The sequence below is a fragment of the Budorcas taxicolor genome, chromosome 1 (assembly GCF_023091745.1).
Source record: "Budorcas taxicolor isolate Tak-1 chromosome 1, Takin1.1, whole genome shotgun sequence".
Taxonomy (NCBI): Eukaryota; Metazoa; Chordata; class Mammalia; order Artiodactyla; family Bovidae; genus Budorcas; species Budorcas taxicolor.
The window spans coordinates 204,741,412-204,768,517 of NC_068910.1; the positions used below are offsets into that span (position 1 = coordinate 204,741,412).

The 27,106-nt window shown below is 43.7% G+C and overlaps 1 protein-coding gene and 1 pseudogene across 1 annotated transcript in view; one reads left to right on the forward strand and one right to left on the reverse strand.

Moving 5' to 3' along the window:
• DSCAM (DS cell adhesion molecule) overlaps positions 1-27,106 on the reverse strand; it is a 678,525-nt gene that overhangs the window by 569,554 nt on the left and 81,865 nt on the right. The window lies entirely within an intron of this gene.
• LOC128044080 (40S ribosomal protein S3a-like) lies at positions 19,690-20,478 on the forward strand (annotated as a pseudogene).

Below are 27,106 nucleotides of genomic sequence, written 5' to 3' on the forward strand. Positions count from 1 at the left end.
TGCCCCCTCCCAGCCCCCACGAATAGCAGCGCTGGACACTGGAGATGCCCAGGCCCTGATGCTATGTCTGCCCTGGATATCCAATGTCCTGGATGTCACTGGACCAGGTCTCTACTTGACCTCACGGGCTCCCGGGTATTGCAACTTGAGCAGCTTCCTAGTCTCTGCAGCGTAGACCCTTTGGCCCCGGTGACTCTTTGTTGTGGGACGTTCTGCTCATTATGGGATATTTAGTAGAATCTGTCCTCTGTGCTCTGGGTGTCACTAGCTGCCTCTCAGTTAGGACCATCAAAAATGACTGCTGACATTGTCACAGGAGTCCTGGGGTAAAACCACCCCTGCCTGAGGGTCACCATGGCCGCTACAAGCTCATCTGAAAAACTGAGAGTCCGCTGACTCAGCATCTGCTGTGTCTCCTCCCACCTGCACTCACAGGACAGACAAGTTTTCAGAAAGAGGAAGGGCATTCAGATGCAAAGTCCCCGGGCACTCCTCACCATCAGAGCTTTCATCAGTGTAGCTGCCTGCATTAAAGTGAAGAGTCAAGGGCAACGGAAGTATACCTCTGCTTTCTCAAGGAAATTTTCTTTTCTTTTTAAAAGTTACTCGTTTTTATTTGAAGGATGATTGCTTTCGAATTTTGTGTTGGTTTCTGCTAATTATCAACATGAATCGGCCATAGGCATACACATATCCCCTCCTTCATGAACCTCCCTCCCACTCCATCCCAACCCTCTAGATTGTCACAGAGGACCAAGCTGAACTCCTGAGCTATATAGCAACAAATCTAGATATCCATCGACAGATTAATGGATAAAGAAGCCGTGGTACATATATATACAATGGAATATTACTCAGCCATAAAAAGCAATGAATTTGAGTCAGTTCTAATGAGGTGGATGAACCTAGGGCCTGTTATACAGAGTGAAGTAAGTCAGAAAGAGTAAAACAAATATCATGTATTCATGCAAATATACGGAATCTAGAAAAAAAAATGGCACTGATGAACCTATTTTCAGCACAGGAATAGAGACTCAGACGCAGAGAACAGACTTATGGACACAGTGGGGGAAGGAGATGGCAGGGCAAACTGAGAGAGCAGCTTTGAAATATTTGCATTACCATGTGTAAAATAGATAGCTAATGTGGAATTGTTGTAAGGAAATTTTCTTTACTCACAGTTCTTTCTCCTGAAATAAGAGCTTAATTAAGACTGATTGAAATATGACACTGCCTTAAGAAAGGAAAGTACCGTGTTTCAAGAAACATCTCTGGTAAGAAGAAACCTGCTAGTCAGTGCTCATAAGAGCAATGGGCTTCTTGGTGTCTCAGAATGTGGGCTTCATGTTCATGAATCTAAAGGAAGAGGAAACTGTGTTTTTAGTTACCTGATGAACTCCAACTATGAACCCTCTGTGGTCTTTGGCCTTATGGAGCATGCACTGGGCTTGGCCTGACAAAGGAGGGGAGGAGGCTGGAAGGGGTGATGCAGGGGGTGGGATGAGCTGGGAGGGGTACGTCCTGAGCATGCTCCACCCTGCATGCGTGAGGCGCGAAGGCGCTGTGGGAGAGAGGACTAGAAACTGACAGCCGCCCATCCGGGTTTACTCTGCCCCAGTCTTTCCTGCACGTTTGTGCTCTGCCAGATGCAATCTACAGAGCCCTTAATACATTCTGAATTACCTAATTTGAACATTATAGGTTAGTAAATTACATCAGGTTAAGAACATCCCTCCAGGTAGACAGACTTAAAAAGAATCAATGTTTTAGGGGTAATGTTTTTCAAAAAAAAAATAGAATTCACTCTAGTTTTATTATTATGCAGTTCACAGTTCTCCATTTTGCTTGCAAGTATGATATAAAATATCGCACCTATTAAATTATTCTAATATACAATTTAACTCATCAGACCCAAAGGAAACCAGGTCCCCTTAGCATAACTTATTCCTAGTGACAGCTTCTGCTGATTATCACCTTAATGTCTACCCCTACATGATCTACGAAATAATTTATTCCAGAAGCTTGTTTCCCTATCACATCCACAAGCATCATAAATATGCTAGTCCACAGTTTCAAGACATAATGTATTTGTGTGTGTGTGAAAGATAAAATCTGAAACAGAAAACTGGTGTAAAGTAACCCCAGTCAAAATATTCAAACAGACACCTTGATAAAGACACAGATAGCGAATAAGTACATGGGGGAAGGTCCAACATATTAGGCATTAAGTCATTTAAATTAGTCAATTTAAATCACATCTGACAACACTATGACACCTTTTAGAATGACAGAGAGAAAGGGGAGGGACGGAGGAGAGAAGGGAAAAAGGGAGAGGGAGGGAGGAAGGAAGAAATTCAACAATACCAAGTGCTGGTGAGGATCTGACAATACAGAGGAACTAGGTTTCTCAGACACTGCTGGGGGGACTCAAAATGAATTAGCCGTTTTGGAAACAATTTGACAGGTCTTAATAAAGTTACATATTTACTTATTAATACCATGCAACTCTGAAGTGCTGCTCTGAGGTATTCACTCACCTGAAATAAAAACAATGTTCACATAAACTCTGTCAGTGAATGTTTATAATGGCTATATTGATAACCTCAAGTGCATCATGGTAAGTGAGAGAAGTCAGACTCAAAAGGCTACCAGAGTTGGGTTTTTTGGAGGGACAGGGGATGGGAAGAAGCTGAGAGGAAGCTGACTACAGAAGGATGTCTGGGTGTTTGGGGGAGTTGATGTCAATCAGTCATCGGTATTCATTGGAAGGACTGTGATGTTGAAGCTGACACTTCAATACTTTGGCCACCTGATGCGAAGAGCTGACTCATTTGAAAAGACGCTGATGCTGGGAAAGATTGAGGGCAGGAGGAGAAGGGGACGACAGAGGATGAGATGTCTGGATGGCATCACTGACTGGATGGGCATGGGTTTGGGTGAACTCCGGGAGTTGGAGATGGACAGGGAGGCCTGGCATGCTGCGGTTCATGGGGTCGCAAAGATTCGGACACAACTGAACTGAACTGAACTGAACTACATCTGATCATGGCAAAGGTTATTTGACTCTATGCATTTGTCAAAATTTGCAGAAGTAAACTTAAAAACAATGAATTTTATTCTATGCTCATTATACTTGCATAAATTTTAAAAAGAAAAAAACAGCTTGACTACAATAATGGAGCCAGAGATGTTGAGGTGAGCTTACAATCAGTAACAAATAGTGTATGTTGCCTCATACCCAACATTCTCTGGATCTTTTCTCCCTCATTTCAGCCTTCCCTGTTCAAGATGCAGCTACGAAGATCCTTTCATAAAATTTGTTCCAGGCGACATGTCAACCTGCTACCAGAAGGGGGCTCAATTCTTTGTGGCAACTGAGGAAAACAGCAAGAAAATGGACACCTTAGAGAACCGTAACTTCCCCATGACAGAACAGAGGATCTTGTGGTCAGAAGCTCTGATTTACAGAACATATTAATGGGGCCCTGGCTGCCGAGCCCTCTGTTTCCTGCATGCTGGTTTTTGCTGACCAGGAGGGGCAGGTGTTCGCTGGAACGAGTCCAGTCATGGGCTGGGGGAGAGGGGAGTTACGGTTTCCACCAGAGCTCAACTTTTCAGACTCCTCCCTTACCAAGTATCTGTCTCCATCTTGCTTTTGCATTAAGTGTATTTGGTAAATTTATTTGGAGGTAGTACATAGAGGGGCTTCCCTGGTGGCTCAGCTGGTAAAGAATCTGCCTGAGATGCAGGAGACCTTGGTTAGATCCCTGGGTCAGGAAGATCCCTGGAGAAGGGAATGGCTGCCCACTCTAGTATTCTTGCCTGGAGAATCTTATGGACAGAGAAGCCTGGAGGTCTACAGTCCATGGAGTTGCAAAGAATCAGACACGACTGAGCAACTAACACACACAGGACACAGAGATGGCTCCAAATGCTTTAAAGAACTGCTTTAATGCAGAGTCTGATGCACAGAGAGGAGAACTGGGAAGGGAGTCAGGGCTGGCACTGAGTGGAGCCACGGATCAGCCGTAGAAATAGGACAGGAAGGGGAAAGTGTAAGAAACTGGAAAGTCACTTCATACATCACTTACTACCACCATGAAAAAGATCTCTAAACAGGACTAGGATTTTTAAATACTCAATAGCTTAATATAGCCTAAAGTTCATGTATGTTCTCACAAACACCACTGGGAACCCACAGTCATCACCTTCCTTCTCACTTCTTACCCTTTGACCTTCACTTGGTCCCCTACGTGAGGATGATTTCCCACCTTTAAAGTAAAAAAAAATAAAATAATGGCATTTGTGTGTCAGCCACTCTGCTGGAGGTGTGGAAAAACATGTGTACTTCAGTAGAAAACTGTAGAGACCTGCAGAGATGATCTGATTCTGGACGTCATTGTCTTTGAGCTACTCTACAATCCTGTAGTTTGCAGGTAACTGATATTCACACAAATTCTGCCCCATTTGGTAGGCGTTTAATGATGCCTCTCCCCACTCCCCACTCTCCAAGGAAAAGCCAGTTCTGCCCCCATCCACATATGTATTTCAATATTGCTGATGGATAAATGTTTCTGTTTCAAATGTTTCTCTTTTAAAATGGTCACAACATCTTTTCAGCTCCCTCATTGAATAAGCTACATGAAATCTTCAGCATATGTTCATTTTTATATCTGCATGAGGGGTCTTCTAACAGAAAAGTCCCTAACCCTAAGGGTATTTGAAGGTTCCTGGAACAGCCCACACTGGGTGCCTTTTGGCTTCCTGTGACTTGAAGTCAGGACTAGAACAGACCCCGCTTTGCCTTTCAGGCAGTGCTTTTGATTGAGCTGGCTCAACACCTGTCCTCGGGAAATATCTGTTAGAATTAAAAGCACTTAACACTGACTTGTATGTATCCAATACCAAAAAAGGAAAAGAAAAGGAAAAAAAAGCCAACATTAAAGGTTACAATGTGCTTAACTCCTTGTATTATAACTGGACCTAATAAAGAACTATCACCTTAGTTACCTGGCTAAATTTCCATTTATTATTAAATTAATAGCTCTCTTCATGTACATTAAATACTGTCAATACTTTTCTGGAAGCTAGTGCCACACACAAATGTAACCAATTAAATGAATAATTGAAATAAAATGACTTTTATGAAATTAAAAGATGCTTGCTCCTTGGAAGGAAAGCTGTGAGAAACTTAGACAGTGTATTAAAAAGCAGAGACATCACATTGCCAAAAAAGGTCTGCATAGTCAAAGCTATAGTTTTTCATATGGATGTGAGAGTTGGACCATAAAGAAGGCTGGGAGCTGAAGCACTGATGCTTTTGAATTGTGGTGCTGGAGAAGATTCTTGAGACTCCCTTGGACAGCAAGGAGATCAAACCAGTCAATCCTAAAGGAAATCAACCCTGAATATTCATTAAAAGGACTGATGCTGAAGCTCCAGTACTTGGGCCACCTAATTTGAGGAGCCAACTCACTGGAAAAGACCCTGATGCTGGGAAAGATTGAAAGCAGAAGGAGAACGGGGCAGCAGAGCATATGATGGTTAGCTAGCTTCACAGACTCAATGGACATGAATTTGAGCAGACTGTGGGAGACAGTGGAGAACAGAGGAGCCTGGCAGGCTGTAATCCATGGGGTTGTAAAGAGTCAAACACAACTTAGTGAGTGAACAGCAATGAACTGCCACCCACAAATGTAACCAATTAAATGAATAATTGAAGTAAACTGACTTTTATCCAACAGAATGGATATCAGATGCCTATGCTTGCTCTGTCAAATTCCCCTTTATCCACAGCACACTGCTTTCTGAAAAGGAGATCTGAAGATGGACCTGGGCTGGCTCTCTCACTGAAGACTGCATAAAATATTCTGAAGCTATTCAGAGGAAGCACATTAAAAACAACTTTCGTTCTGGAGGTTAAGTGGCAGAAATCTTTAGAGAGAAAAGTCTCTTTGTTTTGTATGCTATTTCGTGAGTGCATTGAACTTATTAAGCATTTTGATGTAGCAAAAATTGTGATGTGCATATGTAAAAATGCTCCAAACAGGGCAAAAAGCAGCTTAAAAAAATCAATAAAGTGGCTTTTTAACAAATGCATTCAGAACTGGATCAAAAGGATAGCCCGGAAGCTACACGCTGTGGATCTGACATTCATGCATTTTCATTTCAAGAAGACATCTTTTCCAACAGAAAGGTGAAATCTGCCTGTAATGAGCTTCTTCTAAGGCAGAAGGAAAGCTTCTTTTCAAATAAGAAACTAAATAAATAGAGTGTCTACGTGTGGTTTTGCAAACAGAAGGACGTAGAGGACCCACCTTTGAAACAGGGGCCTTTTGAAAGCAGCTGCAGATTCAAAGGGTGAACTCTGCCATCATTTTTTCATCTTCCTCCTCCTCCAGAATACACTTTAGTATGTAAATATGTGGTCATGAGAAAACACTTGCCTGGGGAGAGTGGGTAGTTTTGTTTTTGTTTTTTTGTTGCTGAAGACATCAGCACTAGATATTGTAGGCCACCAGAAGCTCACTCAGATCTGATTAGATAGTAATGCTTACCGTTCATGCCACAATCCAAGGGGTGGTCTCCAGGAAGAATCTTTTAAAGCACAAGATTTTTCAAATGAGCTCACTCTTGGAAGACTTGCTTATTTTCCAGTAAGTGGAGCTAGGCCTCAAGCGTGACCTGGGGCCCCCAAATTCTGAACATACATACACATTCCGACTTATCTCACCAGGGCTGCCTGCCTAGGACCACAACATACATTAGCATTCTGCTGGGACCCTGGGTTCATCACCTCCCTGCCGGGACCTCATATCACCCCTTAGCCGCTCACTTCCCACTTTGCTAACATAGAAAATTGTCCTTGCCTGTATCATTGGGCTACAGTGAAAAAAAAAACAGGATTGACTCTCAACTAGCTTCTGGCAAAACAACACATGCAGGAAAAGGATGAATAAGGCTCAGAGATATAAAATCTTTCTTCAGACCTGTCTTATCTGAATATCTACCTTAAGTAGTATGTCCTCAGCAGGGCTGTAAGATAGCCAGATTGAAGGGAAAAAAAAAAGTTTGCTTTTTTTTTCCTTTCCCCCGACTCCTCAGATCCTTAGAATGGAGGCACAGGATTTCATAAAGTATAGAAATAAACAGCCTCATCTCCAGATGCAGTGGTGGTCACCTGAGCCACGTGATGCACTAATGATGTTTTGAAGCAAGGTCTCCTGGAGGACAGAACGTTCTTCCCAAGAAAAGAAGGAAGCCTAGAGAAGGTGAAAGTCAGTACCAGTGTTTTTGCGTCCTTAAATACTGGCTCACCAGGAGGGTTAAGGTGCTTGTGCATGTGTGAGGGCCGGAAGGGCCAGGGTACCTGAAGAAGTTACTAGTTTGCTTTTTTTTTTGGGGGGGGGGGGCTATAATTTACCTTCATTAGCTCTTTTTCTTTTTTTTTAATTGCTAATATTTATTGTTTACTTTGTGATCAGAACTATATTAATTTACCAGCTTATTTTTATTGAGATATAACTGACATAAAATTGTATAAGTTTGGGCTTCCCTGGTAGGTCAGTGGTAAAGAACACACCTAACCAGTCTGAGAATGCGGAGAGATTGGGATTCCATCCCTGGGTCAGGCAGATCCCTTGGAGGAGGGAATGTCAATCCACTCTAGTATTCTTGCCTGGGAAATCCCACAGACAGAGAAGTCTGGCAGGTTACAGTCCTTGGGATCACAAAGAGTAAAACAGGACTTAGCAATTAAACAACAACACTGTATAAGCTTCAGTTTAGTTCAGTTCAGTCACTCATTTGGGTCCGACTCTTTGCAACCCCATGAATTGTAGCACACCAGGCCTCCCTGTCCATCACCAACTCCCGGAGTTCACTCAAACTCACGTCCATCGAGTCAGTGACGCCATACGTCCATCGAGTCAGTGACACCATCCAGCCATCTCATCCTCTGTCGTCCCCTTCTCCTCCTGCCCCCAATCCCTTCCAGCATCAGAGTCTTTTCCAATGAGTCAACTCTTCGCATGAGGTAGCCAAAGTATTGGAGTTTCAGCTTTAGCATCAGTCCTTCCAAAGAACACCCAGGACTGATCTCCTTTAGAATGTGTAAGTTTAATGTGTACCATATATTGTTTTCATACATTTATAACTGTAATATGCTGTCCACCATAACATTAGCCAGAAGAATGGTTATAGTACTACCTGTGTTTTTATATTGACATTACCGTACTACATACTTCAAAGTTGCTAAGAAACCAGATCTTAAACATTCTCCATTGTTTCTTATTGTAACTGAGCAGGGCAGTATGGAACCTTCCCTTCCCAGGACAGACCCCTCCCCCATATCCTCTGCTGTAGCTCCTCTCTGAAGTTCCTAGATAATAATATCCTGAGGTACACTTCCTGAATTGTGTTACAGATGCTAAAACTACCACCAAATGGAAGAAATTAATGACTTGGTGATCATGAGCCAGGACCCTTGTGACCCTGCCCTGTTACCTCACCATCAGCCAATCAGAGACTTGTGCACGGACTGATTCCATATACCCTGGGCCACCCCTCCCTCACCTGACCTTTAAAAATGCTTTGCTGAAACCCTTTGGGCAGTTTGAGAGGTCTGAGCACAAGCCATCCCTTCTCCTTGTACTGGCCTTTACAATAAAGCTGCATGTTCCTTCGCCATGTCCTGGTATCAGTAGATTAGCTTTACTGCATGTGAGCAAGAGGACCCAAGTCTGGTTCACTGACATTATTGACTCTAACAGATATTCCCAGGAAATTAGAAAATTAGTTAAGATACTCTCAGTTTAGAAAAGAAGAAATCTTTGTATACACACACATTCATGTGTGCCAAATGTTCAGCCAAGTGCAAATTGTGAAATATCTCAAACGTATTTTGGAAAAGATGAGAAGGTAGAATAAATCAATTTTCCCAATTTATTTATACCAATGATTTTATAAGTAAAGTAGAAAAAATAATTTTTTATTATATGTTATATAAGTTTTATAATCTAAAAGTATATTTATGTTAGTTGCTGTTGTTTGGATATATATTAAATATAGTCTTATTATAAAATATGCAAATACCATATAAATCTTGAAGTTAAGTAAAATTTGAAGTCATTATTTTTTAAGTGTCCCAATTTGACAAATGAACATTTACATAATTTCTGAAAGAGGAATGTGTGACCTGGAAAAATGAGAGATGTTTATGAAATTCAATAGATATAAGACCCTCAATAAAATTAACATAGGAGTAAAAAACCACAGAGAAATTCATGGAGTCCCACTTTATCCAGGTTCTCAAAGGAAAATAGAAAAATTTTGGGGAATAAGAGCAAGATGTTACAGAAAGATGCACTGTAATACACAGCACAATTAACTTAAGTTCTCCAGAATCCAGGTCTCCATGAGCCTTCCTCACAGGGAACAGGCACTCAACACAACTCTCTGTCTAGCAGGCTTCTTTCCATCTCCCTGAGGTGTGATTTTAAGTTTCTCATCTCTGTCTTCTCTCCTAAAAGCTCTCATAATCCTCCCCTCTCCACTCTTTGTCTAAGCAGAAACTTCACCTGAACTTCCTCAGTTAGAATCACACTCAGCTCTGCACCCAACCCATGACGTTCTCCAAGCTGATCCTGCGCTGGAGCTCTGTGGCCTCACCACCTGGCTTTCTTGAAGATCGCATTCCTTGTGTTTTTTTCTCTCCCTGGTGTCTGTTTTTTTCTTTCTCATCAGTATCCCACCCTCTATTGGATCACTGTGCCCATCATGAAACATGCTTGCTATATATCTCATCTTTACAAAAAACACATAAACACATAACAAGAAACCGCAATTTCCTTTACTAAACGTTCTCCTTTACTGTGGCCCCACTTGTTGCTTCTCCTGCACAAGCAGACTTTTTCAAAGGAGTAAATCACATACTCATCTGCACAGTGTCACCAGCCACTCACCTTCAACCTCTGCAAGAAGGTTTCTGTCCACAACTCTGCAGAGATGGCCCTTGTCCAGATCTCTGACCATTTTGATGGTGCCAAACCCTGCGAACACTTCATGGATCCCATCTTCCCATCTCAGAAGCATCTGATACAGTGAATGCCACCCAACCATTCTTCTCTTGATGTCCAAGACTCCCCTACATTCCTACCCTTCCTCCTAATCTATCAGGCACTTCAGTGAGCTCTCCTCCTCCTTTACCTGATCTCCAGCTGTGAGCGTTATCATGAATCCTCCCAGAGTTCTCATGTCCTTTCTCCTTAGAGTATCTCATTCAAGCAATTACTTTAGATACAACTACATGGCTGACAACTCACAGCTTTATGTAGCAAGATGAAACTCACATACCCACCTGCCCCTCTGGCTCTTCATTGTGAAGGTCTATTATATTTGAAACTCAACCTGCCCAGAGATCATTCTTCCTCTCAGAAATTGGGAGCTCCACTCATTCATTTCCTCAACACAGGACTCATTCTTGATTTGCCCATCCTCCTGCCTCCATGCTCCTTCCTCGCTCTCAGCCCGCCTCAACATTGCCTTCTGCAGACGTCATTCCTTCTGCCTCCAACATGTGTCTCAGGCCTGTCTATTTACTTCCATCTCCAGTCCACATGACTATGGGAGATTTAAAAGAGCCCCCAAGCTTGCCTCTCTGCATCCACGTTTCCTCCCACACAATTTATTCCTTCAATGAAAAAAACCATTGGAGTGAGTGACCTCTTTTATCCAATATCATGCCATGATCTGATAGGTTAAAATCCTTCATTGACTTTCCACTGAATTTGGAATAAAATAAAACCTCTTTCTATTGCTCTAGTCTGGACCAACTCTCTTGGCTAAAAGACTCTCAACCGCAGTTTGCATATGTTTAGAACCTTCTTTCTCCAAAGGCCATCAACCACACTCCAGTCACCTAAAATTACAGCAAAAACCCTACTCTGACCATTAGGGCTGGCAGTAGTTCTTTGCCCTATAGCTATAGGGTGTTATAACTCTCCCAACACTTGTCTTTACTAGATAGTAAAGGAAAGGGAAGCCTGGCATGCTGTAGTCCATGGGGTCACAAAGAGTCAGACACGACGGCGCGACTGAACAACATTTTTCACAGCAAATCTGTAAGTGGATATCTTACCTCCACCTTTCAGAGAACACTCAGATATGGAGAAAGAAGCAGGGTGACGTGCGCATGGTCACAGGGTGAGAGAGTGACCATCACTGGGATTCAGCCCTTTGAACGTAAAGTCAGCTGTTTCCCACCCTGTGACCACAGTGACTTTCCTCATCCTGGGACAGAGTCTCTCTGCTATGCTTTTTACCTTTTATTCTACCCGGGTGGAGGGCTTTCCTAGTGACTCAGATGGTAAAGCATCTACCTGCAATGCAGGAGACCCGGTTTCGATCTCTGGGTGGGGAAGATCCCCTGGAGAACGGAATGGACTCCAACTCCAGAACTCTTGCCTGGAGAATTCCATGAACAGAGGAGCCTGGTGGGCTACAGTCTATGGGGTTGCAAAGAGTCAGACACAACTGAGGAACTGAGCCCCCACCCCTGGTTGGGGGTGGGCACCAGTAAGAAACTTGACCATACCCCGAGTTGTATGTAAGTGAATGCCAGAAATCATGAGATGGTACATTTTTACCACTTTGTATTAGTGTATTATCTAATTTTATATCCGGTGTGGTTAAACACGGCATAGAACCTCAGCATGATGAAAGCTGAATAATGTGTGTCTTGGATGGTGAGAGAGATCAACCATAAAATGGCCAAGCTATTAAATATCTGGGGAGCCAATCCCTCTTTTTCTGATCTATGTTTCAGCAGTCAATCTGAATACACCAGGACATCACCACCAGAGAAGCAGTGTATCCTCATTGTGAGGAACGTGGACCCTGAACAGGCTGCCCTGTTCCCAGTGTGACTCTCCCACTTTGCAGCTAGGTGACCTCTAATGAGATCACCTCTTATAAGGGCACCTCTGTGAGCTTCATCTCCTTTAACTATAAAATGAAGGTAATATTAGGATTATCAGAAGAAAAAATAAGTTAATACAGGGGTCAACGAACTGCAGCCCATGAGTAAAGCCAGGTCATTTTTATAAACAAATCCGTATTAGGACATAGACATGCTCATAAGAATTTATTGTATGCAGCTGCTTTTTACACAGGGATGGCAGAGTGTTATGCAGTTATGACAAGGATTTCATGGCCCACAAAGCAAAAAATGCTTAGGATCTTTCCCACTATAGAAAAAATTTGCTGATTCTTGAGTAAACATGTATAAAACACTTAGAACAGTCATTGACATTTATTAAGTACTTTATCTGCCTGTCTATCTGTTGTTGTCATTCAGTTGCTAAGCCACGTCCTACTCTGTGACCCCATGGGCTGCAGCACACCAGGCCCTGTCCATCACCATCTCCCAGAGTTTGCTCAGACTCATGTCCATTGAGTCGTGATGCCATCCAATCATCTCATCTTCTGTCACCCCTTCTCCTCCTGCCCTCATTATTTCCCAGCATCCATCCATCTATCCATCTGTGTCTATATCATATGACTTAGTCTGTGGGAAGTACTAGCATATATATGGCACTGCTTTCTCTTTGAAATAATTCAGTCTCTACCTCCACACGAAGGTCCAGAGGTTGAGAACCATGGGCCAAACATTCCTGGAATGAAATGAGATTACCCATATAAATCTCCAGAGTCCTTTGATTCTGGAAAAGTCAAAATCAAGTTGAAATAAAATTAACAGAATTTATTGTTTCAGAAGGGGCTGTGTCTAATGAAAATGAGTAACTGTGTATCTCGTGGGCAGACTGTATATCCCGGCAATGCAGCCAGTCAGAACTCCTCTGGGGAAGATTGCACAGCTATAGTCTAGTGATATCAGTACTGTCCATGTGACTTGTTTTGGTCACTGATGTGGTGGAGCGTTGGGCTTCCCAAGTGGCTCAGTGAGTAAACAATCCACCCGCACTGCAGGAGATGCGGGTTAGATCCCTGGAGTGGGAAGATCCCCTGAAGGAGGGCATGGCAACCCACTCCAGTATTCTTGCCTGGAGAATCCCATGGACAGAGGAGCCTGGTGGGTTACAGTCCATGGGGTCACAGAGTCAGGCATAACTGAAGTGACTGAGTATGCATGCACATGGTGGAATATTACCCCAAAGTGGACAGATTATTACAATATAACTTGATCTTGAACTAGGGCTCTTGGAACACATTCAGTTGAGAAATGTGGAGGACACCTTGGTCTCTGATCATCTGTGGGATCAAAAACAGCTTTCAGATCTAATGAGTCCTGGGGAGGCAGCATGTCCAGGAAGTCAGATAAAAAGAATGGGCTTTAAAGGCTGACCAGGGAGAGAAGACCCTGCAGAGAACCCAGGTCAAGGGGCTGACAAAAGAAAGACTCTGAGAGTTACAGCATCTTTGTCGTAAATCTGGAGAGTAAAAGTATTGTCATTTTCCAAAATCAGATACCATAACTTTCACCCCAAACTCTTTAGTAGTTATAGCCATTAAATATACCAAACTATTAAGTAGAAAGTTTGTATGCCAGCATTGAGCTTTCTGGACTCACAAGTTTCCGCCAAGCCACTTGGAATTATTTTGTAGGTACATCTCTGGACATCCCCCACATCCCCTCCATATGACTCCAAAGCCTCTGCCCTTCCTCCATCAGCCTGTGGGTCAACACCATCCCTTGAGCTCCCCTCACCACCTCCTCTGTCTGCTCCATCCTGTGTGACTCCTCCTGCCCAATTACCACACTGGATAATTAAACCCATTACTTACCTGCTCTACTTGCTCGTATTCCCTTTTCCAACTTTCAGATTCCCTCTAGTAAATTATTTCCATGCCTCGCTCATCAACATTTTTATTTCTTCAAAATAAAACATCATCTTTGCTGGGCATGACTTTTGAGCCCACGGTGGTACTCAGATGACTCACATGGAGGACTTGCTGTTTTCCTCCAAGGTATTCAGTACCTTTGCGACCCCGATATTACGTCCCAGGACTGTTTCTTCCTTTGCCTTCTCTCCTGCCCAATAGGGATGGGGTTGATAAGAAGGAGTTAACACATGAGAATCTGTCATTTGAACAGATAACTGCTCTCTTCACTTGGACACAGTTTAGGCAGTTTTCCATGTTTAGCTGAATGCATCTGGATACTAGAATTTCAGAACTGAGAATACCAGGGAAGCTATCAGTTATCCTCCCAGTCCAAACCAGAAATGGATGCAGTAACAGCCTGTGATCCTCCAGCCTCTGTGGGCACCTCACCCTCCAGAAGGCCCCCAGTCTAATGTGACATGCTGGCTTCTGGTGCAGAAGGGAAAATAAAGGGTTGGCGGTGCTCTGGCTCTAACACTCTCGTAGCAGCCATGGGCAGGTCTTCAAACTCCCTGCACCTTGATATTTTGCTCATAAAACAGGGACGCTAGCCCAGCTTGCTTCCCTGTGTGCTGGAAGGTTCTACAAGAGCACGCCTTTGGAAGCACGTTCATGCAGTGGAAGTGGGCTCCCTTTATAGGTCTGAATTTGCAAGGGCATCTCCCTGGCCATGCCTGGAGCCTCCAAGGAGCTGTGCTGGCTTCCCGAACTGCTGACGCTGGTGCTGATGGAAGGGCTCTGGGCAAGACCCCGTGGCTGCAATAGCTGGGCTTTGCAGGCCTTTTGGACATAAGAGGGCAGAAATTATAGATAAAATCACCCCCAAACAAGTCAGCTATTGTAGCCCACTGATAAGAATTTGCCTATGGCTGGCTACAGTTATATTTATCATTCTGTAAATAAATGAAGATGTAGAGAAAGCAGTTCACAAGATTCAAAGGAGGTTGAGAGCAGGAGAGAGAGAGAGGAAAGGAGCAAGGAAAGGGAGATAGAGGGGTTATCATAGAGGGGAATGTGGCTCCAGATGCTGTGAACAACCTCCTTAGGGAGCCTGTTCAAGAAGCGAGAAAGCCAGGAGCAGCTGAAGGGCAGACCGAGTGAACGGTGCCTGGACGGGCATGGTCCAAATGTCTGGGAGACCTCCACTGCCCATGCCCAAGGCCAGCGTAGGAGCCAGCTGAGCCTCCAGTGGTCAAGGGAGCTCCATCAGCAGCAGCACTCACAGCAGTCATCCACTGGCGAGGAGGGATACTCCGTGCCACCCGCTGAGCTGGGACCCACTGAAGCATCCCCTGTGGGCACCCCCTCACCTCACAAGCAGCCCATAAGCCCAAGTGAGGAGGTGGGATGGAGGGTGCTTTCCTCACTACAGCTGCTCCATCCAGGCCGCCTGAGAGCCGAGATGGCCTGGACACACCCATGGCTCTTTCACCAATCCTCTCTCCTCAATGCATCCCTGGCTTTGAGACTTGGCCACTCAGCCTCAAAAGCAAGAAGCATCGCAGTGGCTTCATCGTTCCTTTAGTAACATATCTCAGGCACAATATCTACCCCAAGCCTTTATCCATCCCCTCTTCTCCCATCACAGGCACGGCAGCATCTTAGCCCTGCTCGGACTCTCAACAATGAAACCAGGGCCCCGCCTGCCTTCCAAACAGTCCTGAGTAACGAGGTCTCTGCCAAGCGCCACCCTCACCCTCTCCCAAGCTTGTGCTCGGTCATGTCTGACTCTTTGCAACCCCTTGGATTGTAGCCCACGAGGCTCCTGTGGCTGTGGGATTTCCCAGGCAAGAATACTGGAGCATGTGCCATTTCCTGCTCCAGGGAATCTTCCTGACCCAGGGATCAAACCCACATCTCCTACACTGGCAGACAGGTTCTGCCACCTGGGAAACCCCTCCAGGAAAATAGTATGTATCAATACTTTATTGCAAGACTCCTGGCTATCTTGTTATTTATTACATGTTGAAAGGAAAGTTGTATCTATTGAGAAGTAAAATGACAAAGTGGTCTTCAGTGCATAGAAAGATCACTGCTTTTCATGTTTTCTGTTTCTCTTTCCAGGGGCTTGAAAATGCAAGTAACTCTTTCAGTCATGTTTCGTCTTCCAGGTTTTAAAATAAGAGGAGTCTGCATCCACACCACTCTCACCTTAGAGCAAAGAAAGGAGAATGAACGCAGTATGCAACCACGCGCTGCTGCCAGTCTGAACAAAAAAACTGGAATTGGTGTTCTTTTCTAAAACACCAGGCTTTCATACACTTTGGAGATTCCTAAATAGTACAGCCCTAACTTGGATGTAATCTGTAGAATGTCGTAAATATTAAATTAGTGGTTTATATAGAAACCATAAGAAATGTACAGAAAGGGATGTAGCTCCTATAAAGTCTGAGATTCGATACTGAGATAAAATCCCTTTTAGAAACACATTCGTTAAAGCAGATTCTGATGTGACCCAACAGTTCACTCCATAGACAAGTGATGCCAGAGGCTAGAAGTAAATTAATAAGGCAACATTCTAATGAAATTAATTTATACTGAGAGAGTCAAGAGTAGCAATGAGACTATAACCCAGAAAATGAGCCAGAGTGAGGCTGTTAGGAAGTATGGCAAGGAAGGGAAAGTCAGCGTCTAGGAGCAGGGCTGTAGGATTCGGGCAGAGATGAAGGCCCAGCTCACCGCAGCGTTTTCTGACACATCCCTGCTGCCTGACAGTGAGGGCATACGAACTTCTCGAGTGGTTTTATTACTCTCCTCTCCCATACTGTTGCCTCAGAATTTTATTTTATAGTTTGTGACCATATCTATTTTTCCACCTACTTAATTCTGATCCCCTTGAAGAGAGGGACTAAGTTGCACTCAACTGTGTTGCCAAACTAAGTTTAACATGAGGCCGTGCTGTATAAAGTGAGTGCTCAAAAATAGCTTTGAAGCAAAGAGTGAATAAATATGTCACTGTGCATATACTGCACACGCGCGCGCGCACACACACACACACACACACACACGCGCGCGCGCGCGCGCGTGCGCTCTTCTGGTCCCATGAGTCTGCATAAGGCATAGCCCTGACATTCCCATGTCCTTCCTTTTCTGTCCTCCCTGCTTGGCACCTTTTCATCTGTCAGTGCTGGGCTCAAAGTCACAAATGGTGATGTTCACAGAACTGTGATATCCATCATCATGGGGCTAGTAGCCTTAATTTAAGTATCTCTTGGACTGTAAAAACCATGAGCATCTCTGGACCCTAGCATATACTGTCATATATTAGGCACTCAGTAAGTATTTACCCAGATAAGTGGAGTGGAATATGTAAGTAAGGGCAGAAAAGCTTAAAGTTATTTTTGGTTTAATCAGAAAAAGCATATTAAATATCATTTCTTTTAAGTCTTACATGGTGTACTGACTATAACACAAAAACATGATGAATGACAGTATAAGACTGTAGCTTTTCTTGTTTCTTTAAAATTAATTTTTAATTGAAGGATAGTTGATTTACAACACTGTGCTGGTTTCTGCCATACATCAACATGAATCAGCCATAGACATACACATGTCCCCTTCCTCTTGGTCCTTCCTCCTGCCTCTCACAACATGCCATCCTTCTAGGTTGTCACAGAACCCGGGTTTGAGTTCCTTGAGTCATGCAGCATAGTTGCACTGGCTCTCTGTTTTACGTATGGTGGTGTATAAGTCTCCATCCTGCTCTCGCCATTCACCCCGCCCTCTCCTCGCCCCACTGTGTCAAGTCCTTTCCTTATGTCTGTGTCTCGACTGCTGCCCTGCAAATAGGCTCATCAGTGCCATCTTTCTAGATTTCATATATATGTGTTAATACATGCTCTTTATTTCTCTCTTTCTGATTTACTTCACTCTATATAATAGGCTCTGGGATCATCCACCTCATTAGAACTGACTCACATGCATTCTTTTTTATGGCTGAGTAATATTCCATTGTGTATATGTACCACAACTTCCTTACCCACTCATCTGTTGATGGACACCTAGTTTACTTCCATGCCCTAGCTATTGTAAGCAGTGCTGCAGTAAACCCTGGGGTACATGTAAGACTGTAACTATTAACCAGGGAAAGGCCATGGAGCTCTTTCAGCAAGTGAAGAGACCCTCAAGGCCCTGACCTGGCATGTGAGAGCAGAGGGCATGGAGTCTGGGGAGGGGACTGAGCGCCCAGAGCGGGCAGCACTACGCCTTCCCTTCTATCTCTTCACCAGGAACCACCTCAGGAATATGTGCAAGCGTTGATTAGAAAGACATGTTTCCCTATGGCCGCAGTCAATTAAGAGTCCACAAGCATAACTGGAGAGAAAAAAAAACTACCTGCTTATGTACTGATCCATCAGAACTGTCCACTCTGATGAAGTGAGGTGAAATCTGATCTCTGTGGGCTGGGGGTCCCCACTGAGTGGACAGGGCCCCTCAGCAAGCAGAGTTTCTGTCTGTAAAATGGTTAGAATAACAGTCCCTACACTGCCGGATCTTTAACACATATATACTTGTGCAAAAGGGCTGTCTTATACATGTAGACACACATGTACATGCAAGACATGTATATGGACATGTACATGTGTGTGTATATATTAAATAATTGTGTTATATACGTACATATATATAAAACAAATAATATATATATTCTTGGTGTGTGCTCAGGCATATCCAACTCTTGTGACTCAGTGGATTGCAGCCTGCCAGGCTGACCATCGAATTTTCCAGGAAAGAATACTGGAGTGGGTTGCCATTTCCTTCTCTAAGAGATTTTCCTAACCCAGGGATCAAACCCACATCTCCTGCATTGAAAGCAGATTCTTTACTGCTGAGCCACTGGGGAAGCCCGTATATGTTCACAGGTAGGTGGCTCAGATGGTAAGGAGTTTGCCTGCCAATGCAGGAGGCCAAGGTTCAATCCCTGGGTCAAGAAGATCTCCTGGAGAAGGGAATGGCAACCCACTCCAGTATTCTTGCTTGGAAAATTCCAAGGACAGAGAAGCCTGGCAGGCTGCACCCCATTGGGTCACAAAGAGTAGGACATGACTGAGCACAACACAACGGATGCAACACCAGAGAATAAAAATAAATGCTGAATCACAGTTACTTTAATAGATTCCAACTCTGAATGTGATGCTTGGGTTTCAGAAGAGGGGAGTGGCAGTCTGAACTGATTTTTTTCTATAGCATCGCATATGGTAACAGAGGAACCATATCCCACCCAATCAAATCCTGGTAGTCCTAGGAGGCAGGGGGTGACCACCCAGTCAGACAGCAATACCCATTTCAGGTCACGTCTGAGTGTGTGGTACTTGACACATGGATATTATTCACACTCTCCCCACAGCTCAGATGCAACAGTGCAATTAGAGTTCCAAATATCTTCCCTCACTCTTCACTCTCAAAATGTCCTGGAAATTCCTAAGTTGGGCAGATAGCTTCTGAATAAATCAAATTAGCAATCAGTAAAATAACAACAACAAGATAAGATATGTAAAAATCTCAAACAATTACATGGCAAATGCCAAGAGAAAGAAACATGTGAATGTTAATGTATTAGTTTAAAGCCTGTGCATCCAACACTACTTCCTCAGGAAACACACATGCAGATTTTTCTATCTGGGCAGTGCATATACAGGGAAGAAAGGAGGGGGTGGCTAGAAACTGGGGATAAGATCACAACCTATAAAGGGCTTTCAAACAGTGGTGTTGAAGAGTCTTGAGAATCCCTTGGACAACAAGATTAAAGTAGTCAATCCTAGCCCTTTTGGCTCTCTGAGCGGCACCATGGTGGTCGGCAAGAACAAGCACCTTACGGAAGAGGCATAAAGGGAGCCAAGAAGAAAGTGGTTGACCCATTTTCTTAAAAAGATTGGTATGATGTGAAAGCACCAGCTATGTTCAATGTAAGGAATATTAGGAAAACATTGGTCACGAGAACTCAAGGAACCAAAATCACGTCTGATGGTCTCAAAGGTCGTGTTTTGGAAGTGAGTCTTGCTGATCTGCAGAATGATGAAGTAGCATTTAGAAAATTCAAGCTAATTACTGAGGATGTTAAGGGAAAAACTGCCTGACTAATTTTCATGGTATGGATCTTATCCTTGACAAAATGTGCTCCATGGTCAAAACATGGCAGACCATGATCGAAGCTCACGTTGATGTCAAGACCACAGATGGTTACTTGCTTTGTCTCTTCTGTGTGGGTTTTACTAAAAAGCGCAACAATCAGATTCGGAAGACCTCTTACGCCCAGCACCAGCAGGGGTACCAGATCCACAAGATGACGGAAATCATGACCTGAGAGGTGCAGACGAATGACTTGAGAGAGGTGGTCAATGAATTGATTCCAGATAGCACCGGAAAAGACATAGAAAAGGCTTGCCAATCGGTTTATCCACTCCATGATGTCTTTGTTAGAAAAGTAAAAATGCGAAGAAGCCCAAGTTTGAATTGGGAAAATTCGTGGAGCTCCATGGTGAAGGAAGTAGTTCTAGAAAAGCTACTGGGGATGAGACAGGTGCTAAAGTTGAACGAGCTGATGGATACAAGCCACCAGTCCAAGAATCAGTTTAAAACGCTGACTCTTAATGGTGACAAATAAAAGATCTTATTTGTGGTTTTAAAAAAAAGTTAGTCAATCCTAAAGGAAATCAACCCTGAATATTCATTGGAAGGACTGATGCTGAGCTGAAGCTCCAATACTCTGGCCACCTGATGGGAGGAGCCGACTCACTGGAAAAGACCCTGATGCTGGGAAAGACTGAAGGCAAAAGGCAAAGGGGCAGCAGAAGATGAGATGGTTAGATAGCATCACTGACTCAACGGACATGAGTGTGAGCAAACTCTGGAAGATACTGGAGGACAGAGAAACCTGGCATGCTGCAGTCCATGGAGTCACAAAGAGTTGGACACAACTTAGCAACTAAACAACAACAACATAAAGGGCATTGGTTAGAAGAGTGACATGAGGGCAATGTGGGGATAATTTGAGAAATAGAGCAAGGCCATGAGGGGCTAGGTGAGTTGTGGAAGCAAGTGTTGAACAGAATAAGACGTTCGGGTGTGTGGGACTCAAAGAGACAGGAAACAAGCATGTTTTCCATCAAAGGACGGACATGATGGATTTGCCATTTCTTTTTCTTTCCTGGTGGCTCAGATGGTAAAGCATCTGCCTACAGTGAGGGAGACCTGGGTTCGATTCTTGGGTCAGGAAGATCCCCTGGAGAAGGAAATGGCAACCTACTCCAGTAGTGTTGCTTGGAAAATCCCATGGACAGAGGAGCGTGGTAGGCTACAGTCCATGGGGTCACAAAGAGTTGGACATGACTGAGTGACTTCACTCACTCACTTTCTTGATCCAGGAACATACACCAATTTTTAAAAATTAAAATACCTTTGTAGCTATTTTTGTTGCAGTACATTGGGATATAGTCCTTAAAAATAATCTCAAAGATACATCATGTAAGCATGTCTCTTTAAAGTTTACTAGAGAATGGCCAGCATGCTTGTCTGCCCATGACCGTGGCGTCCGCTCTCCACGTGCACACAGATGGCATTGCCCCATGGACAGGGGCACTTCCTGACAGCAGCATGAACTTTGGCTCTTGGGGTCTTCACTTCCAGCTCAGGGCGTACTGTGGCTTCTTTTGAAAATGAAAGTCTCTCAGTTGTGTCCAACTCTTTGTGATCCCATGGACTATACAGTCCATGGAATTCTCTAGGCCAGAATACTAGAGTGGGTAGCCGCTCCGTTCTCCAGGGGATCTTCCCAACTCAGGGATTGAATCCAGCTCTCCCACGTTGCAGGTGGATTCTTTACCAGCTGAGCCACTAGGGAAGCCCTAGAATAGTGGAGTGGGTAGCCTATCCCCTTCTCCAGGAGATCTTCCCAACCCAGGAATTGAACCTGGGTCTCCTGCATTGCAGGTGGATTCTTTAGCAACTGAGCAATCAAGGAAGGCAATGGCACTGATTTTCCACTTTTGCACACAAGGTTCTGTCTGCCTGGATGGCTCGTCCTCCAAATGTATTCGCATCTTCCCTGTCAGGCTGCTGCTCTGCTATCACCTCTCCAAAACATCCTCACCAACCACCCAATTTAAAGTGCTTTGTTGTTCAGTTGCTCAGTCATGCCCGACTCTTTGTGACCCCATGGTCTGCAGCATGCCAGGCTTCCCTGCCCTTCACTATCTCCCTGAGATAGTGTTTAACAGCCCCAAATTCTTACCCTTTCTTGCTTTATTATTAGCAAATGTATCATATTTTACATGTTTATCTCAATACTTCTGTTTTCTTCTCCCATTGGAATTCAGGCTTCATTAAAACAGGAATTTTTACCTTTTTAAAATTGTCCTATCTTATCCCCAATTCACAAGTGGTTCAGTGGTAAAATAATCTATCTGCCAGTGCAGAAGACACAGGAGATGTGGGTTCGATCCCTGGGTTGGGAAGAGATCCTGGAGTAGGAAATGGCAACCCTCTCCAGAATTCTTGCCTGAAAAATCCCATGGAGAGAGGAGGCTGGGGGGGTGGGGCAGGCTACAGTCCATGAGTTCACAAAGAGTCAGGGATACGACTGAGTGACTGACCACAATATATATCATATCCCCAGTCCCTGAGACAGCACCCAGCACACAGGAGGGTCTCAGAATGCATCTGTGGAATGAAAGAATGAATGGATTTGGGGATAGCTTGTATGGAGGTCATAGTTTAAGGAAGAAGGGGAACAGATAAAGGGGGCAGCCAGGGCAGGAAAACCAAGAGGAATTCCATCCACAGGAGAGAAAGGGGTGAATAAAGAAAAGGGAGAAAAACAGAAGAGAGAGGCACAGGGCTCTTAGGAGGAGAGGCCAGGACAGCAGCACCAGATGCCAGGTGGGGTCCAGAGGGAACGACTGTGGCCTTTCAGAACGAAATGGTTGTGGGTGACTCTCAACAACATGGTTTCAGTAGATGATCCAGGCTGACAATTGCCAGGAGTTAAAGGTGGAGCTGGTGGTACAGAACCCACCTACCAATGCAGGAGACGTAAGAAACGTGGGTTCGATCCCTGGGTCTGGAATATTCCCTGGGGGAGGGCATGGCAACCCACTCCAGTATCCTTGCCGAGAGAATCCCCATGGACAGAGGAGCCTAGAGGGCTACAGTCCATGGGGTCGCAACGAGTCAGACATGACTGAAGCGACTTAGCAGAGCCTAGCACAAAGGGAAGATTTAAAAAGTAGAGCTAACGAAAATAATCCAACTGAGAAAGAAAGAGGGAGGCAGGGAGGCAGATTGGGCAGCTGGTCTTAGCAGCACAGACTCTGGAAAGAAGGCTTATTATTGATACATTAGAGGCTGTGTACCAGTGTGTGTGTGTCTCAGTTTGTGTATCTGAGTGTATCTGTGAGTGAGTGTGTATGTGATCATGTATGTATCTATGTGTCTGTGTGTCTGTGTATGTGCAATTGTGTATGTTGTCTGTGTGTGTGTCTGTGTGTGTGTGAGTATAGGATGACCCAGGAGTAGTCCTTTCAAGTACACAAGAACCCACTTCACCAAATTTTCTTTTATGAGTAAATGACAGAAATCAACATAGAATTAAGAAGCCATTGACACTGTGAATTTTCATTTTTCTGTGTCCCTCCCAGGATTTAAGGCACCACAATGTTCACACTTCAATTTATTGGGGGTCTTTTTAGACAATAATTTTATGGCAGCTCAGAACTAAGTTTCCACGTCAAAAGAACTGACCTATACATGTGCTGTTGATGCAAATAGAAAATGGTGGGAACAAATTAAAAAAAAAAAAAAAAAAGACAAAGCCTTGCATAAAATAAATAAATAAAGCAAATAAAAGCCCTATAGGACCTGAAAATAGAGGCGAAATAAATTCTCTGAACAGGAAAATGCATTTTGTTCTAATATTCTCTTAATAGATTTTTTAAAACACATGATAAGAAGATTGAAAGAAACCGAGGGAACTCTGGATAGATTATGCAAATACTCATTCCATTTCTCTGCTTTTGGGTGAAGCATGGGCACCGTTTTTAAAGCTGAAAACCCCCAGCACTCACTATCTCTGTTCCCCAGCTGGTGAGCACAACCAAAGGATTATGCATAATGCGTCCGTGATCCCTGGCAGCAAAGACATTTATGCGCAGCTCAAAAAACTCTGGGATGCTGCAGTTCTCAGGGGCTTAGAAGGAAGATTTTTTAAATACAGTTCCATGATTTTCACGAGCTTATCTCAACCAGGAGGTTAAATATGCTCTCTCTTCTGCACCTTGCTCTTTCAGAGAGAGAAGGAAGCAGGGAGGAATTTGCTGCTTCTGCAGCTAGGAATGGTAATGACTTTGACTCTGATTCTAGGTTATCCAATAACGACTAAGACCTCCCTTCATCTCCCCTCGTTTTGAAAGTGTAAGGTTTACACCAGCGAATATCCCACACTAAGTTTTGCCATAATTATTATTTTTATAATAACCTCTCTAGCATAGAAAAATGTCTTGCATCATTTAGGCTCAGATAAATAAAATGCTATATTTTCATTGTCTCCTCTTCTGTACCTCAAATGACTTGATTTGCCAGGGGGAAAAAAAATCACTCCAATCCACCTGTTTTAACCTAGGATTCCACAACTTCATTTTACACTGTCTCATTCGACAAATACCCTGTGGCTAGTGACTATGCCTTTCTACAGGCGTTCCTGCCACCAGAGTTCTTAGGTCCAGGTGTGCTGCAAACCCAGGTTTTGTTAGGAATACCCCCAGAGTTACAGTTCAGTGCATAATAGAGCCCACCTTCATTTTGCAAACACTGTCTTGGTCTGAAGGGAGCTACAGCCCTGCATGTAGCCCAAAGAAAAAGATCCAAATAAAATTACCCCAGAAATGTCTACTCTTGCTAAAACAGTCATGGGCAAAGGCATCTATAGTCTTCATTCTGATAAGAACGGTCTTTCTTAAGTGAACCTTAGAGATAAGATCATGTATTAGGGAAATAAATAAATTGCAGCTATATTTGCCTGAATGCTTTAATATGCCCCAGACAGAAATGATTAAAGAAGATGCTTCTTTTTTATACTTTCCCTGCTGTGTCCTCTGTACTGTCAGGTCAGACTACCTGTATGTAATCCTAAACTTCCTAAAGGAAGCTCCTTGATCAAAAGATAGGAACATAACCACTCCTAGAGCCCTGGGTACAAATAAACTGTGTGTCACTTTAACAAATATGATTTAAAGGGTGGTGGTCGGCTTGGATGGTTTCCAGCAAAAACCGCCTCCCAAGTTCATCACTGGAAATGGATTCAAGATGATTCATTAAAAAATAAAACATAATCTGAAACAGAATGACAAGCTCTGTAGTTTAATATTTGGGTGGCACAGGCACCCGGAGTTTATAAAATTCAAATTAAATAGCCAGTCACCATTCTCTGCATGCTGTCAGGGTTAATTCAGATCGCTTTCCCCACTCGCGCCTTCTCTGATTCAAGCTCGGCAAAGTAGAGCTATAATTAGGGAACGGGCAGTACTCACTGTTCACCAGTTGGGTGTAAGCTTTAAACTAATAACTCAGCAATTACGAGAAAAATGAGCAGTAATTACACCCATTTTACTCGCGGCTAGACAGATGGAACATTTTCTTCTCGTTATTGGCAAACTGTCACCACATTTATTTCATTTTTACTGTTTACTATTTGTTGTACTTTGATTAAGAGTAATTACAGGCTAGGAAAATATGAAAACCATGAACGTTGGGTATTTTTAAAAAATAGAAAGAGGCCCTTTTCCTCGATCTGTCTTGCCGGAGCTCTCATTTTAGATTCTGTTGAAAGGATACCAGCGTTCTCAAGAAATCTTGAGTCAGCCTTCGGTTCTGTGATAGCTCTTCAGCAGGGAATTTCCAAGCTTACTGATTATTTGGATCATCACAGGCCACAAATACTGACTTGTTCTCTTACAAAAGCCTCCTTTTCCCTCATCTGTATTCCTTTCGTGCCAGTGACCAAGTAGAGCAGAAATTCACCTTTGCCCAGAATAAAGGAATTACTGTAGAAACAGATCATTGCTATCGTTTTCCTGGTTTTTAGGAAGAGAAGTTTATTTCCCCTCCCAACCTTGTAAAATAATTTCATATACATTGTGTAGGAAACAATGAGAGTAAGAGCTGCCTACTAAAACTTCCCTCTGAAGCCCTGTAAATAAATCTCACCAATTCTAAGATCACATAACATTTACATTTTACTTGCTGACAAGGCATAAGCAGTATTGATAATACCAGTGGGGGGAATATACTTGAAATCATTTTCAGCCACCATGTTTCCTAACTGGCGTTATTCATTAATTTATGTAGGCTAGAAACTTGCACTAGTTTTAAAGAAATATTAATGAGAAAAGAGCGCATATAGAAATTTCATTCCCTGCACATAGATTTCAGCCAATATTAAACATAGAATCCATTTTAAAGTAGGTCCCTGTGAGTAAAATGACATGTGCGCCACTCCTATGATTCCCTCTGATGCTTCAAAAAAAATTGTGAACCATGATTACTGAGGATGGAGTCCAAATTCTACCCATGGATGACACAGTCAGTCCCAGGAGAAATATTAATAAAAGCCATTACGGTCTACAATTGGCCCATACAAACGCATGATTTTGCAGGGAAAAAAAAAAAAAAAAAATGCTGTTCCTCCTTCCTAAAAGACACACTTGGAAATATCTGAGAAGTGATGTTTGGCCTGTTTTTCTTAATGGAAGAAAACAAAAAAAACAGGCTCTGTTCTACAAGGGCCGCATATTGATTCATGGAAATGCCAAGTGTTAATGCACGGACTCGCTAATGGCCCTGCCTGTGCGGTAATCTGCTGTGCTGGTGCGATGCATGGAATTGATTAGTTTCCTTAATGAGCCTCAGATGGTGCTGGACTGGGGTGCAGAATGCAAAGCAGGGTGAGTGTGCAGCTGGAGAAAACCACCTCACCTCGGAGCAGCCCTGGAGAGGGAAGCACAGGAGCAGAAAACGTGGGCGGGGCGGAGCTGGAGGGGAGCTAGGGAGGCAAGAGGGCCTTTCTCCCGTAGGCGATGCCGCAGTGTCTGTGTGTCTGGCTTCCTCCCGGACAAAGCAGGTGATGCTCAGAACCCAGTGGTGATGCTGCAGTGACCACATGCAGCCCTGAGAACAGCCAGGGGTGACCCTCGCCTCTGCCCCTTACTGTGGT